This window comes from Zootermopsis nevadensis, unplaced genomic scaffold (genome assembly GCF_977971745.1).
Source record: "Zootermopsis nevadensis isolate Lab colony 2312 unplaced genomic scaffold, Znev_1.0 Znev_ptg000005l, whole genome shotgun sequence".
NCBI classification, from domain to species: Eukaryota; Metazoa; Arthropoda; class Insecta; order Blattodea; family Termopsidae; genus Zootermopsis; species Zootermopsis nevadensis.
Window position 1 is genome coordinate 3,401,334 of NW_028259137.1, and position 15,189 is coordinate 3,416,522.

Consider the following 15,189-nt stretch of genomic DNA (forward strand, 5'->3'; position numbering starts at 1 on the left):
ATTCGAAATGGAAACTAGCAATTTAAAACTCAAATGACAATTACATGTTCAATCTGTTTCAACAATAAATAACTTTTCATTTTGTATTTATGTGTTTCGTATGATTCTCACTTTAAACAGCGATTATTTCCTTAAACAGCGTTAACCAATTGATCTTCGTAATGGTGAAGAGTTGTGTTTACTTCGCGGTACGGACTGAATTCTTTAATATTAATCAGACGAACTATGATTCTCACAATAAACAGCGATTATTTCCTTAAACAGCGTTAACCATTTGATCCTTGTAATGGTAAAGTGTGGTGTTTACTTCGCGGTACGGACTGAATTCTTAAATACGTAATATTTAGACGAGCTTTGACTGAACTCGACCAAGGTTTTCCGTGGTTTTCCTCGGTACTAGAGCAAATGCTGAGTTGGTACCCAAATCCCACGTTGCTCTGCATGCCTCCCATGCAGCCCTCCCAGAGTAATGTCAAAATTCCGCTCTATAGTACCCCCCCCCCAAAACTTAACGTAAATTATTCCTAACGCCACCACCAAGGCCAATTTCAAAATTCAAAATTAACGCAAAGACCCGAATCAACTCCCCCCCTACCCTATTTCTTACCCCATCCTGTCTCCTAAATCCCTTGTCCTCATTAAACTTATTCATACCAGAAGGACGAGCGGGCACTGCCTGGGAACCTTCGTAGCCCACAACCAACTTTATACCCCTCCCCCATTTATAACAGTAGTGCCTATCGCTACTCCCCCCCACTTTCTCTCTTCTCTCTCTCTCTCTGAGCTTTGACTTCAAAAGGTTAAACAGTTGATCTTTTTAATGGTGAAGAGTTGTGTTTACTTCGCGGTACGGACTGAATTCTTAAATACGTAATATTTAGACGAGCTTTGACTTCAAAAGGTTAACCAGTTGACCTTTTTAATGGTGAAGAGTTGTGTTTACTTCGCGGTACGGACTGAATTCTTAAATATTCAGACGAACTATGATTCTCATTGTAACGAGCGATTACTTCCTTAAACAGCGTTAAACATTTGATCCTCGTAATGGTGAAGAGTTGTGTTTACTTCGCGGTACGGACTGAATTCTTAAATATTCAGACGAACTATGATTCTCATTGTAACGAGCGATTACTTCCTTAAACAGCGTTAAACATTTGATCCTCGTAATGGTGAAGAGTTGTGTTTACTTCGCGGTACGGACTGAATTCTTAAATATTCAGACGAACTATGATTCTCATTGTAACGAGCGATTATTTCCTTTAAACAGCGTTAACCAGTTGATCTTTGTAATGGTGAAGAGTTGTGTTTTCTTTGCGGTACGGACTGGATTCGTAAATTATTATTTATATGATCTTCGCCTCCAAACGCATTAACCAGTTGATCTTTCCAATGGAGAAGTGTTATGTTTACTTTGCGGGAAATGTGTTTCATTTATTTAACGACGCTTTCTAGTAGCCAAGACAGAAAGGTATTGACATTATAACGATAAATAATCGATTGGAAAGGATATGGAAGGAAGCTGCTGTCGTCGTTTTCATGGTTTCGGAATTAGTCTGGAAAAAATTTAAAAAAAACAAAACAGTAAAGATAGCTAGTTTCTGGACCGAGATTTAAACCCGGATTCTCCCAAATCCGAAGCATCAATCTAACGGACAGCGGGACATATTTTATAACAATTACCCTGTCACGACGTTCGATTTATATCAACGGATAAAAGTCTTCTAACAGAAGCTTGTTTATTTGATCGAAATCCATTCTAATATTATCCTCCCATCTGCGTCTCATCCTTTTGAGGTTCTCCAAATTAAATCATGGACGCGTTTGTAGTCTCCCCACACCAGAATGTAAACTCATTTCAAGCAATTTTGATGTAGTGTAACGACGGATTCTGTAAATACGAGGTGCGATCGGAAAGTTTCTAGACTGCGCCTATAAAAACCCGTACACTTATCTCAGGTATTAAATTCATCCAGCACCCTCGAAGTAGTTCCCCTGGGAGTGAACACAACGATCCCAGCGCCGCTGCCAAGCCTGGAAGCATCCCTGGAAATCTTTCTTTGTCAGCCTGTCAAGCACCATCTGCGATTCTGCCTAAATCCCTTCTATCGTCTCAAATCTCCTTCCCTTTAGCTGAATTTTCATCTTTGGGAAGAGGAAGAAGTCACACGGAGCTTAGAAAGGAATTTGGGGTCGGTTCTTGCAAGATCTTTGAGCTCCTGACAAACGAGAAGTCGATTCTGCTTCTGGTCCTCAGACAGGATGCGTCGCATGTGGAGTTCTTCCTTTAGAATCAGCTGACAGGTCCCATAGCCTATCCCAACAATGTCGCACAAGTCGTTGATGGTACGACGTCGATCTTCGTGAATGGCCTGCCGAATCTTCGTAACATTTTCGGGCGTCGTGCTCGAAGATGGTCGTCCAGAACGCTCGTCATCATCGACAGAGGTTCGGCCATTTTTAAAACGTGAATGCCACACAAAAGTTTGCGGACTCCCCAAATGCTTGCTTTAGCATTTCATAGGTTTCCGTAGCCGTTTTGGCGAGTCTTTGGCAAAATTTGATGCACACGCCATTCCGAAATCGCAGGAGGGTCGGTGTAATGCACTACCAAAACGCTCGTAACTAAGAAACAAATGCTAATTCGATGATGCCTGCTGGCACACTGATTCACTATGAATGTAGGCCGCACCCCCTAGCGGCAGAAGCTCGTACTACATCCGGTTCGCCAGCTATTGACACAGTCTTGAAACTTTCCGATCGCACCTCGTACTATAATAAGCCTTCTGGTTATGACAGGAGAATCCCAGTTCGAATCTCGAACTGGCTGTCTTAAGGTATGACATCAAAATTGCATTAGCATAATTATGGCTTCAAATGTGGAGTGTGATTAGTATAGTATTAATTACAAGGCAAATTCCGTCGTTATTAATATGAATTGGCCAAATTAAAAGTAGCAGTGTGTAGCAATGCCACCGTTATCTCACGAGAGACAGAGGACAGCCTCCCTTGTGAAAAGTCTCTTAAACCAGAAATTCCCTACTGATGGCAGAGGTCATTAATTCTGGAAGAGACCATGACATTGAATTTAACCCCTGGGATTTTATCGCTGACGTGTGCCGAACGTAGGTTATGAATGCCCTTCCAAATCATCTCATCATCGACAACCTGTAGATTCAAATGAGCCATTCCCGTTGGATAGCTCGTCACTTACTGAGTGTCCAATCGGAAGGGTCAATTTGAATTCGAAATTTAGCGAGTAACCTAGCTAATTAACCTATACGAAGCTTTGGTGATGCCGTCAATTGGTATCCATATTTAGTTGGTAAGCCTGTAGACGATAGACAAGTCTAATAGAACAATTTCACGTATTATAAGGCCGAATATATATCTCAAACTCTCACGGTGAACCGAATACAATTTTCTCAATGTTAATCTATTTATGTTTCAAATTTAAAATTCCATGCCTGTTAAAGGAATACGAAAAACAAAAGGTTTGTAGACGGAGATTTTCATGGTGTATCTTGGAACAGATGTGAGAGGCGAAAGTTCTAAAGCTGGATATTTTTTCGTGGTAGAACTTCAAAGAGTTCTTACTTTCGTAATATAAATCTCTTCATGAAGAATATGTCTGGTTAACGCGTACAGATGGATTTAGAGACAAAACCTACCCTGGAAATGTTACTCTTTGTATACATCACCCGATACTAGGAGCTCAAAATGTCACAGTAATGTGAAATTTATAAGTTACTTTTGTTAAAAAAAAAAATTGCGCTGTCCAATCCAGAAAGGGTTTTCTTTTATCCTGATCCACTGTTTCAAACTTGACAGGTTTTAAGGGTGGTGTTACACATTTTATTTAACTGGTTTTATAGCTCAAGTTGAACTTCTAAGGTAAAAATATATTTTACAGGGATCTTCAGTAATCGTTCAAATTTTATGTGCTGGTCAGTGTGTATAATCGATTATGACACTCGGAAATTTGCTACATGAATGATTACATGTGTCACGCTGTTTCAGATCTTAGAAAAAAAATCTACAGAATAAAAACAGAACCTCATAAACTCGCCTGTCAATCTGCCAAAAATCAAATCGATTTGTGAAATCAGACTTCATAAACAGTAACAACATTTTAATCACGTTGGAAAAGGGGCAGTACCAATGACAAGACAAATGGGGGGACCATTGCCATAGGTTTTACTGAAAACGCACGTCCGTTCCCGGTAGAATTAGATTCCTGGACCTTCAGTGAGGAGAATGGTAATTATAGAAATAAATATGTAAAATTAGATTATATTAAATCAGAAACTCAATAATTCCTGCATAGACAAAGGCAAACGATGTTTGCCTGCAAAGTTGACTGAAAAATGTTCTCTAATAATGTTTATGAACAGTGTCTGTGAATAATATTAAAAAGTACTCGATATCCTTACCAAAAGTCTCTTTAAGAAACACTTAGTGTGTCAAACATTTAATTAGGCAGAGTGTTTGATTGTTATAATCTTCTGATATCACATTTCATAAACATTTACGCGACCGAAATTGTTCTATAAATTTAACATTTGCAAATTAGATGACTCGACGTCCAAACCTACGTAAATATATAAATAGACTGAATAATTAAAATATTTAATGAACTATATTATTTAACTAAAGCCTAAAATAACACAAAACAATTAACAAGATATTAATGCATTATATATTAATATATTTATATTATTATTTATTTAGTGTTCTGTCTGACGACAGGTCCATATGAACAGGATCCTTCCATCCTTTTCTCGGACTGGGACCTGTCCATATACGTTCTTGGCAGATGATCCAGAAGTGGTTTGCCATTGCCTTCTTCTGTGTGTGAATGGAGTCATTGTTGGGATGCCACGGAGGAAAACTCCGTGTTGCCTAGACCACGGCCTTGCCCAACACAAGTTATAAATTCGGGCACCGCCGGGAATCGAACCCGAGACCCCAGGATTACAAGGCCAGCGTTCTAACCGCTAGTTACTTAATAGAAACATCCCGACGTTGCTTTAAAATGTTCTTTGTTTTTAACAATAAAGCACGCGTGTGAATCAGACAGACGCAGTGCGCTTTGAACTTTAGCGGTCAGCTACTATCAAATACTCTCAAGAACGGTTTTAACCAATTAGTAAATCAAGAAACGTTCGTCACACATTAAACTTCGCAAACAATATTTGTCTTCGTCTGTACCCAGGTTTTGTACCCCCCCCCCGCCCCTTTCATGGCCCCTTAGTTGCCGTGGACCCATAGACACGTCATTCGTCTTGAACGTGCAGCGCACCAGACGGTCGTAGTGCAAAGCAGTTCGCCCCGAATTTCCCCAGGGAATAAGAACATTGCTTCAGGTCTCGGTAGAAACAGCTGGTTCGCATGTGAGCACATGTAAAGACACATTTCAGTTAGATGCATAGTTCTAACATCGATAATATTCAGAACAATCGTATCGATATCATAACGTCTTAAAACTCGCGATGTATAAAAAAAAACAGTCGACTGTCTGAAAGCGCGTTAAGTGCATTTACGTAACACCAAAATCGTGTATAAGAAATGATGACGCGTCAGTAAACGATTGGAAGTTATCGACGCGGATGCACAACCACATGTATAAGATTTGCAATGTGTTTCATGGGATATGGAGCGGACTGGACGGAAAAGAGAAGAATTCTGAAGGAAATATGAATAAATAAAGATTATGGCTGTCGCGAAGAATGGGAGAGAAAGAAGCTTACAGAATACCAGAAGGAGAAGATATTTGAACAGAACGCGCGCGTATAGCGATATAAAAGTACTCAGTTCGTAAGAATAAACACGATGTGTGGGTATTGGTTATAAAAGACTTAAGACAGCTCAGCCAGATATAAATAATTTAATACTGTACGTGGAATGAAATGCGTTGAGACGAATTTGCTTATCAAACAAGAGAACGTACTGCATTTCAAAGTACGAATTAAAACGGATTGTTAATACAGATATGACTAATCGGTGGATACGTAAACACTAAATTCTGAGGGATTTTGTCCTCAAATCAGCCATTACTCTGCGTGTGTTATACCAAACTCACATTTTCAGATTTCGAAGCAGAAAAGAGTGAAGAATGAATTGACTTAACTGTGAAAATAAATATAGTTTCTAAAACAACTATACTCTTAGAATCTGTAACACAACGATTTGTACACAAACAATTCTCCCACAGCAGCCGTCATCAAATTACATTTTTCAAGGTCACTACAAAAATCGGACAATCGAGTGAAGACAGCTCAGAACTAGCAGGGTAGCAAAGATAGCAGAGCAGCGTGGTAACGGGTGTGAAGTCCTATCCTTGCTGACTCCATCATCAGGGCGCCCTGATGATGGAGGCAGGAACGACCTCCGAAACGTCGGTAAACTTCTACCAGGCTACACGGAGAAACAACCCAATAGTATCGAGCAAGTAACCGACTGTGAACTGGTAAACTTTGCAGAGATTTCTTGTGTTCCCTGTGCTCCTCCCAAGTCTAAGAGGGATCATCTTTATACCTGTCTGCCTGCCAGCATGAATAATTTAAGAACATAAAGAGTAGGCCTCAAAAGATTTTCTAGGGAGCTGTATTTTTATGCCATAAAAACCAAAGTGCCCTCAAAGCCACGAGTGTTATGTTCTAAGACATTTGCTCGACTGACGTGTTGGTAGCAAGTCAGAAATTTTTGTCCCTTTAAGATGGCCGCAGACCCGCAAAGCAATTTTCACAGCAACGAAACGAGTATCGGAGGCTTTTGGATTAACGGTAATATGTTCATAAATTACCCGGTTCGAGTCCCGACCCTGTCACCCGCAAATGACACTGAGAATTAGTCGTGATTTTCCCGAGTCTCACCACAAAAATTCCGGAACAAACCTTGCAAAATATTCAATCATCTCCTTACAAATATTGACCTATATACCATTCATAATCGACTTCCCGTCAAATTCCGAGGTAATCAATCTCGGTCAGATGATACAACGTCGTTAACACAGGATCATACGATCATATTGAAATGAATACCAGAAAAATCTGAGATCATCACTCACAAATTATACATAAATTAGCACCATCGACAGCTGAATCGACTAATTTTTCAGAAGTCACTGCGACTAGCCTGAAAAAAATCAGTTCACAAAACTTCATAATCCATATATAATCCCCATCATTAATATGTTACAATTTGTCAGACAAAAGTCAAAAAGTATTTATTCGCCGAGTCATCGTATATAAAAATAAAATTTCGAGGGTTTTACAAAATCAGTTCGAAAATAAGATATTTTTATAAAAAAAATTATCTGCTAAATGAATTGTGCAATTCAGCCCTGAAGATGGAGGCAGTATGTTCCTCCGAAACAAAAGTTATTCTACATACTGCTCACAAGTCCACACGACGTGGAGACATGTAAGTAAGCTTCTGATATGCGTGAGTATATTTGAAGTAATTCCTAGATATTGAACAAAACAGAAATAAAAAAACAGGCTTCTGAAGTAATTGCTGATTCCTTAAATTTAATTACATGCGTCAGTCAACTCCAGTGCATTTATTATTACAAGCAGACGGAAAAAACTGACAATCGCGGAAGACAAAATACAGGGAGTAAGCAATGCGGATGCAATGCATTATGGGCCAGGACTGGTTTACAACGATGCTCGAAGGTGATTCTACAGACTGGCTGCCCACAAGTTGATTTATCGATTTGACTTTACACTGTTCATACCAACTGCAGTCGATTATTCTTTATCTCAAATCGATAATGGCAGACAATTTCTTTCGGAATACAACAATTAATGTATAAGTATGAAATTGACAGATTTATTACATTTTTATACATAAAAATTGATATAATTCAAACCCGCGAACGAAGAGCGTCCTCGAGTGTATATATATATATATATTTATTTATTTATTATATTTTCTTTTAAGTTCGGCTGAATCTGTATACCTCTGACCTCTTCTCAGCGATACAACAATACGTTGCATATAGACGGTCGCTTGGTAACAATTAAATACATTAGCGAACTGAAATGCTTAGATATATTACTCCACAATTATGATCTAGTTATGAATTTACCACAAATTTCATGAACTCAAAAATCATCAAATCTTACTCTTCTGGTGATATTCTGTTAATATGAGTCACTCTTTTATATTAAATTTCGTATTAATGACTCTTCTTCTGGATTTTGGCGCCGTGTAGACTTGTCAGTAGACGCCAACGTTTCGTAGAAACACAGTCTCAATCTTGAGCTCTGAAGATAGAGACAGTATGTTCATACAAACGGATCTACACGTCGCGAAAACCCAGAATAATATCATAATATTCACGGCCTTGAAAATCTAAAATCTCACAGCACGAAATATATTCGAAGCGATAGCAGGACAGGTTTCAAAATAAGACATTTTTATTGTGTTCTCAGGGAAGAAGGGGGGTAGTTTTTGAACGGTAAATCTTATATACAGGGTGGGGGAAGGGTTGATAAAATTAAAGGTATTTGTACATAAAGCAAAGCCTATTATAGGAATACGTGTCCAAAATATTTTTAAACACCACCTTTAATCTAAACGCGAGATGAAATGTAAATGGAAACACGAATTTCGACGTCTGCAAATGGCATACGATTCGTTACTATAAACGTTCGTGGCTCTTAAAGGTGCAGTTACCGTCGGTAACTGCTTCAGCCTTCGGCTGATTAAAGCTTCAATTGCAGGTCCTAATGTGTCCAGTTAATTATGAAGAAAAAAAAATTACAATTCGATATGCGCGTGGCAGGTTAGGTAAACACGAGAGAAGCCTACAAAAACGTTCAAAACCCACTGACGCCACAAGTCCGTGTTTACACGGCTCCGTTTCCATGGTAAAATTCACGAAACGGAACCACACACAGATTTTGTATGGGTTGAAAACTACTCGTACATAAAATTACTCTGGAAGAACGAGCTGGCACTCAAATTAATTTTACGCCTCAAGAAACTGCTCTGCCTTCGTTATCTTGAGACTTAAAATCCAAATGACGGAGGCTGGAAGGGGTTATGGAGGCAGCCAAGCACATCTATATAATTCCTACCAAACTATAAGATAAAAATCCAGAACGTCATTTTCGGTGTGTTATTTTTAAAATGTAAAACGTTTGACGTCCACTGTATCCTGAGAACAAATACCCAAATATTTTCTGTCTGCCCATAATCACACGTGATATTAACAACCCTACATGTCTCATCCCATCTTATTATCTTCGATTTCATTACAGAGTTCATATTTAACAACGAAAGTTATAAGATGGTAAAGTTGCGTCATATTGTGATATAATAAGTATATATTATATATTAAATCTTGTCCTGTCTAATCACAATAAATTCTTATTAAATATTAAAATATTACAATAATTAACATTTAAAATATTTAAAATATTAAATGATGTTCTTTATCGAAATATTCATCATTTAATATTTTAAATATTGTAATATTTTAATATTTAATAAGAATTTATTGTGATTAGACAGGACAAGATTTAATAAATATATACAACGAAAGTTACTTCACACTTTTCACAAATTTCTGTCAATGAAATCCACCCCCTTCCTCTCGTAATTGGTCTCTTCCGATGAGATTACGGATCAAATTTCTATATATTTTTTTGTTTCCCCAAGGCATGCTACATGAAATGTTTTATCTCATAATTCTTTATTTACAGGCAACTCTCGGTTTACGAACGTCACAATTTATTCAAAATTTCTTAAAGTCGTCAATAGATAGAATTCCTTATAAACCGAAATGCGAAACGTACAGTGAATATACTTGTAAGATTTAAATTAATAAACTTTTAAAAATATATTTATTACAATAATTATCATAAAATTATTATATGATAATTATACTGAACTGTTCTTGGTTAATAAAACTAATCTAGCCAGTAAAAAACTTTGGTTTACATGCCACGCCAAGTAGAATGTTTTCTCGTGGAAAGAAATCGGTGATTCTCACTATTATAATAATATATAATATAATTATATAATATCGTAAAAGCTCAGGAATGCAAGATAAACATAACGAACAACGTCTTGGAACGGAATTCGTTCTTAAACCGAGAGTTGCCTGTATTTACCCTCATAATGTTAGATAAATATTAGGTATACAAAAAGCGAAATTATGTACGAGGCGCGTCCACAAAGTAAGTTTCCCACTCGTCCCACAGCTAGCAAACCTTATATTGCGCGAAGCGACTGTGCGTACGTGATAGAGCAATGACGTAGCATGGCGCATGCACTAACGGTACTTCCCGCGTTCTCACAGTAGCATCGTTGCAGCTGTTGAAGATGGAGGTTCTTATTCCAGCTCCCGCCGACTGTGAAGTGCGGTCAGTGATAACGCTAGGCCGCACACGGCTCGACGGACAGCAAGTCTCCTGCAGGAGTTCAGCTGGGAGGTGTTTAATCATTCACCCTACAGCCCGGACCTCGCTCCCAGTGATTTCCATCTTTTCCTACACCTCAAGAAATTCCTGTCCGGTCAGCGTCAGCGTTTTGAGAATGACAGAGAGGCGGAGATGGTTGTCACACAGTGGTTCCAATCCCAGGCGGCAGACTTCTACGACACAGGTATTCAAAAGTTGGTCCCACGGTATGACAAATGTCTCAATTCCGGTGGCGAATATGTTGAAAAATAGCTGGACACTTGCTGTATCTGTTGCAATAAATATTTCCATGAAATTGTGTTTTGTTTCTGTAAACGGCCCCAGGGAAACTTACTTTGAGGACGCGCCTCGTATAAGTTTTTACTATTCTCAAATACATAATTTCTCTAGGTTCTTCGTAAAAATTAGTTTCTATTTTATTAAATTTACCCATAAAAACAATTTCTCTGATAGCATTTTTCGAGATATTGCATAATACAATTACGTCTTTTAATGAGGCTACGTTTTGTTGCAACAGAGTTTAATGCCTGTCGCCAGATATTTACGGATAGGACAACCTACTCCCACGCGGTCGAGACATAGCTTCTACTCTCTGTTGTTGACAGGGCGGAAGAACTAGAAATCTATTGCGACACGAAACCTCTCGTGGTTTCGGCAGCTTTTCAAGAACCGCTGTCAGAGACTCAAGCAACCTGACCCCTGTGACGTCACTGTCGCGCCATTATGCATGCATATATATAGGGCAGTGACCTCTGGTTCATCGCCGTTGTACTAACCTGCACGACTACTCTCCACACGCGACAAAGCACGCGGTTAACACAATAATTTCGCAATGCTGAAATCCTTTGCTGACAGTCGCGGGCCCTGGACTGAGAAACAACTTAAGGTTTTAAAACGAGCGTTACTAAATAAATAATAAAGTGAAAATTCCAATAAAACTTTCGATAATTATTACGTTTTTTTTCAATTCTCGTACAATAGCAATATCTTTAGTATCTCAAAATATTTTATTAGTTATTTACTAAAACAGAAATCAGTCGAAATTAAAATATGAACATCAGATTACCTCAAAATAAACCACAGCTTCCTTCCACGCCCTTCTTAATTCATCATTGAGAGTCAGAGTGAAATACGTGATATTTTAATTCGAAACAACGAAGAATATCCAACACTTTTGAAACAGGTAGTAGAGACTTTAACCCCTTAAATTCGAAGCTCGATAAATAATATAAAAGAATTCAGTCCGTACCGCAAAGAAAACACAACACGTATCCATTACGAAGATCAATTTGTTAATGCAGATTAAGGAAATAATCGCTGTTTACACTGAATCACACCAACCAATAAAAATGGAGAGTTACTGACTGTTTAAGCATGTAATTACCACTTATGGGTTACGGAAAAATAATTTACAATGTACCACTGGATTATCTGGATGGCTTTTGGAGTTACAAACGTACGTATAGCATGGAAGTGCCTGAAGAAAAGTTTGCTACCATATTATTTGACAGATCAACCAGACGTTTAGTTACAGACATGAAAAGAAAATAATTTACAACATCTCTGAAGACACTCATCTGAGCACCCATTTTCCGAAGATTATGAAGATGAAGTTGAATCCATTTTGAACCAACCACGTCAACTGAATCCCTTTTTGTAACGCGTAGCGAACAACAGCGGTATAGAGCCTTAAACATTGTACATGGACGGCCAAATTCAATAAAGTCTTTATTTTATGATTTTTTTTAAAGTACTTTTTGAAAGCTTGAGTACAGTCAGGTACAAGATCTAGTAAACGATTTTGAAAATGAACATGCTTCCTCCCCTTTCCGGAAATAATTTTTGAATTTTGATTTGGAGACCGTTGAAATACCACTTTCATCGCAATTGTAAATGCGGTCAGGAGTTAACTGATAGTCGTCTATAATATCACCGAGCAATCTAAAAAAATTTGGTTACAGCAACCTTGTTGAACCAGAAGTTGACTCCGGTTTCCTTAGCGATAAATCCGGGTTGCCTCTTCATGAATCCCCGAAATCAATCCATACCCTCGCCTTTTTCTTTGTCAAAAGGACGAGGTTTTTCATTTTTCTCAGCTAACTACAATGCCAGATGTTTAAATTCTTTCGTTGTTAATCCAAATAATCTGCTGTCTGCTTTGGTCCTAAGGAAACTTTTATTTCCTTGTCTGGATTATTCTTCTCAAACTTAACTTTACTTTCTAGAGTAGTTTGTTATATTTTATATACACGACGTTTCGGGAGTTGGCTCTATTCCCATCTTCACGTGACCGGTTGTCATGATGCAGACAGCCGGTATTTAACCTGTGGCCTTCCGAATGCGAGGCTAGAAAACTAATCACTAAATCACCAGTGCGACTTAAAAATGTCTGTAGTTATCCATAACTGATCGAAGACGCGCATGGCGTGTGTTTCTGAAAGCGGAGTTCGTCAAACTTTCACCCTGACATGTAAGAACTACAGCTGTAACCACTCCGAGACGCGTTACACATCCCTTTCAGAACTTCTCGTCATTTATGATTCAATCGTCTTAAAATAAAAGATTAAAAGGAAAACTTATTAAATTCTTGATCATGATCTACGTTTTCGTTCCTTACACACTCGTCGGTAGAAACGCGCCCTGAAGACGGAGGCAGCATGTTTCTCCGAAACACTTTCATCACGACATCTAAACCCGAAAAAACATCACATCCTCACAGGTGTGAAAACCTCTGTAACAACCTCTAAAAAGTTGGTAAATTTCTACCAAATTACACGGCACAACACCCTAGAAGATAACTGTCTTCATGTTGAGGGTGTCATGTAAGTGGCCGTGGTTCAGTGGACGCAAAATAAATCCGAGCTTGAGGTACGTCACGATAAGAGTGAATAGCTAAAAGCCCGTCTGATCTTGCATAGTTTAACTAAAACAGCTTCCAACTTTTAATTTTTACACCAAAGGAACTACAAAACACAGGCACAAGTCTTAATCCTCACGCGTTATTTATACAGTCTAAACGTAATTATTTCTTAGCCTTTAATATACAAGAAATGACTGGGTTTCTGTCATTTTGTTTTTACGTGTTTCGTATGATTCTCAGTGTAAACATCGATTATATCCTTAAACAGCGTTAAACATTTGATCCTCTTAATGGTGAAGAGTTGTGTTTACTTCGCGGTACGGACTGAATACTTACATACGTAATATTTGGACGAGCTTTGACTTCAAAAGGTTAAACATTTGATCCTCGTAATGGTGAAGAGTTGTGTTTACTTCGCGGTACGGACTGAATTCTTAAATATTCAGACGAACTATGATTCACATTGTAACGAGCGATTACTTCCTTAAACAGCGTTAAACATTTGATCCTCGTAATGGTGAAGAGTTGTGTTTACTTCGCGGTACGGACTGAATTCTTAAATACAACTGATATCGAGCCTAGATACGAACTCTACTCATTTTAGCCAGCCGTTCATCGGAGGACGCTCCAGCGGAACTCCTGCCATGGACCAGACCATGAAACCATCAGCTGAAGAAGACCACGGAAACACGGATGACCTGCATTCAACATATTGTGTTGTATCATTGCACCAGATGTACCTGACTTTATCAATAAAGCCCATGGCACAAGTTAGGGAAACCTAGGGGTCGTACAAATCCCTCTTTTGTCTGCCGGACCGCTGGCTAGTAGTCAGTGCGCACCCGGAAGGTCCTGCGACCGGCCATCTCGACACAGGTTTTCCTTGGTTTTCCTCTGTCTTCAAGCAAATGCTGAGATGGTTCCCAAGTTCCAAGTTGCCACTGCATGATTCTCATGTAGCCCCCCCCCCCGATTTAAATTAATCAAAAATTACCACCCCTTAACGCCGTCAAAATTTACCCCCCCTCCTTTCAGTAGGAACTTCTAAATTATGTACTAAACTTCCAAATTAATAGCCTCAGCTTTCTCTAATACAAAATTTCAAAATTTCCGTCTTTTCTGCCAATTATCGTACTAACGTCTTCACTCTTACTTTATCCTTAACGTGCGGGCGGGCATTGCCTGGGGACCTTCTAGCTATAAGATGCACTTTCTTTCCCCCTCCCTGAAATCGAAGTGTCTCTCACTTCTCCCCCACCAATTTCCTCTCTCTCTCTCTGCCAGATACGATGTAAGAATGCTAACCACTCGGTACCAACGGCAGATGCAGATATCTGTGGAACTGAGTAGCGAAGGAACCAAATCTCTTGCAACACATGTACAAAAGAACATAAATCCCAGAGTTTAATGTGCGCGCCTTGTATCATTAAAGCGAACGACGGTAGCTCGGTGTAACTGTCACAAAGTTTGTTCGCTGATGTCGTACGTTTCTGAAGGTGGATGCTGCAATTTCTTAAAACACACAATAGACGGCGTGTCATTAACACGAAACGAAGGGCGAATGTGTCAGTACTTTAATGTCAAGAGACGTGGATTTCTTCACAGTTCAGGAAGTCGTCTGTAAACACGTATCGGTTATGGCCTCAGATCTTACGACCACAGAAACGTAAAACTTAAATGATGTCAGGTCTTTTCAAGATCTTAACAAGCGAAATTTGCCGATGTTTGGGGTTTTGAAATCGTTAGTGTGGGTGTAAGGACTAGGGTATTTCTGCACTAGAAGTTTCTTGAAACAGCCGGCATAATGACTAATATAAAATTACTTTATAATTAGAACTGATATAATACTTCGTGGTATTCGCGAAACTAATGTTACAGTTAATTAGTGACTGTTAA

General features: G+C 38.7%; 1 protein-coding gene across 10 annotated transcripts in view; it reads right to left on the reverse strand.

Annotated features, from left to right (window-relative positions):
• LOC110841260 (band 4.1-like protein 4) overlaps nucleotides 1–15,189 on the reverse strand; it is a 334,673-nt gene that overhangs the window by 36,096 nt on the left and 283,388 nt on the right. The gene's annotated exons all lie outside the window — the stretch shown is intronic.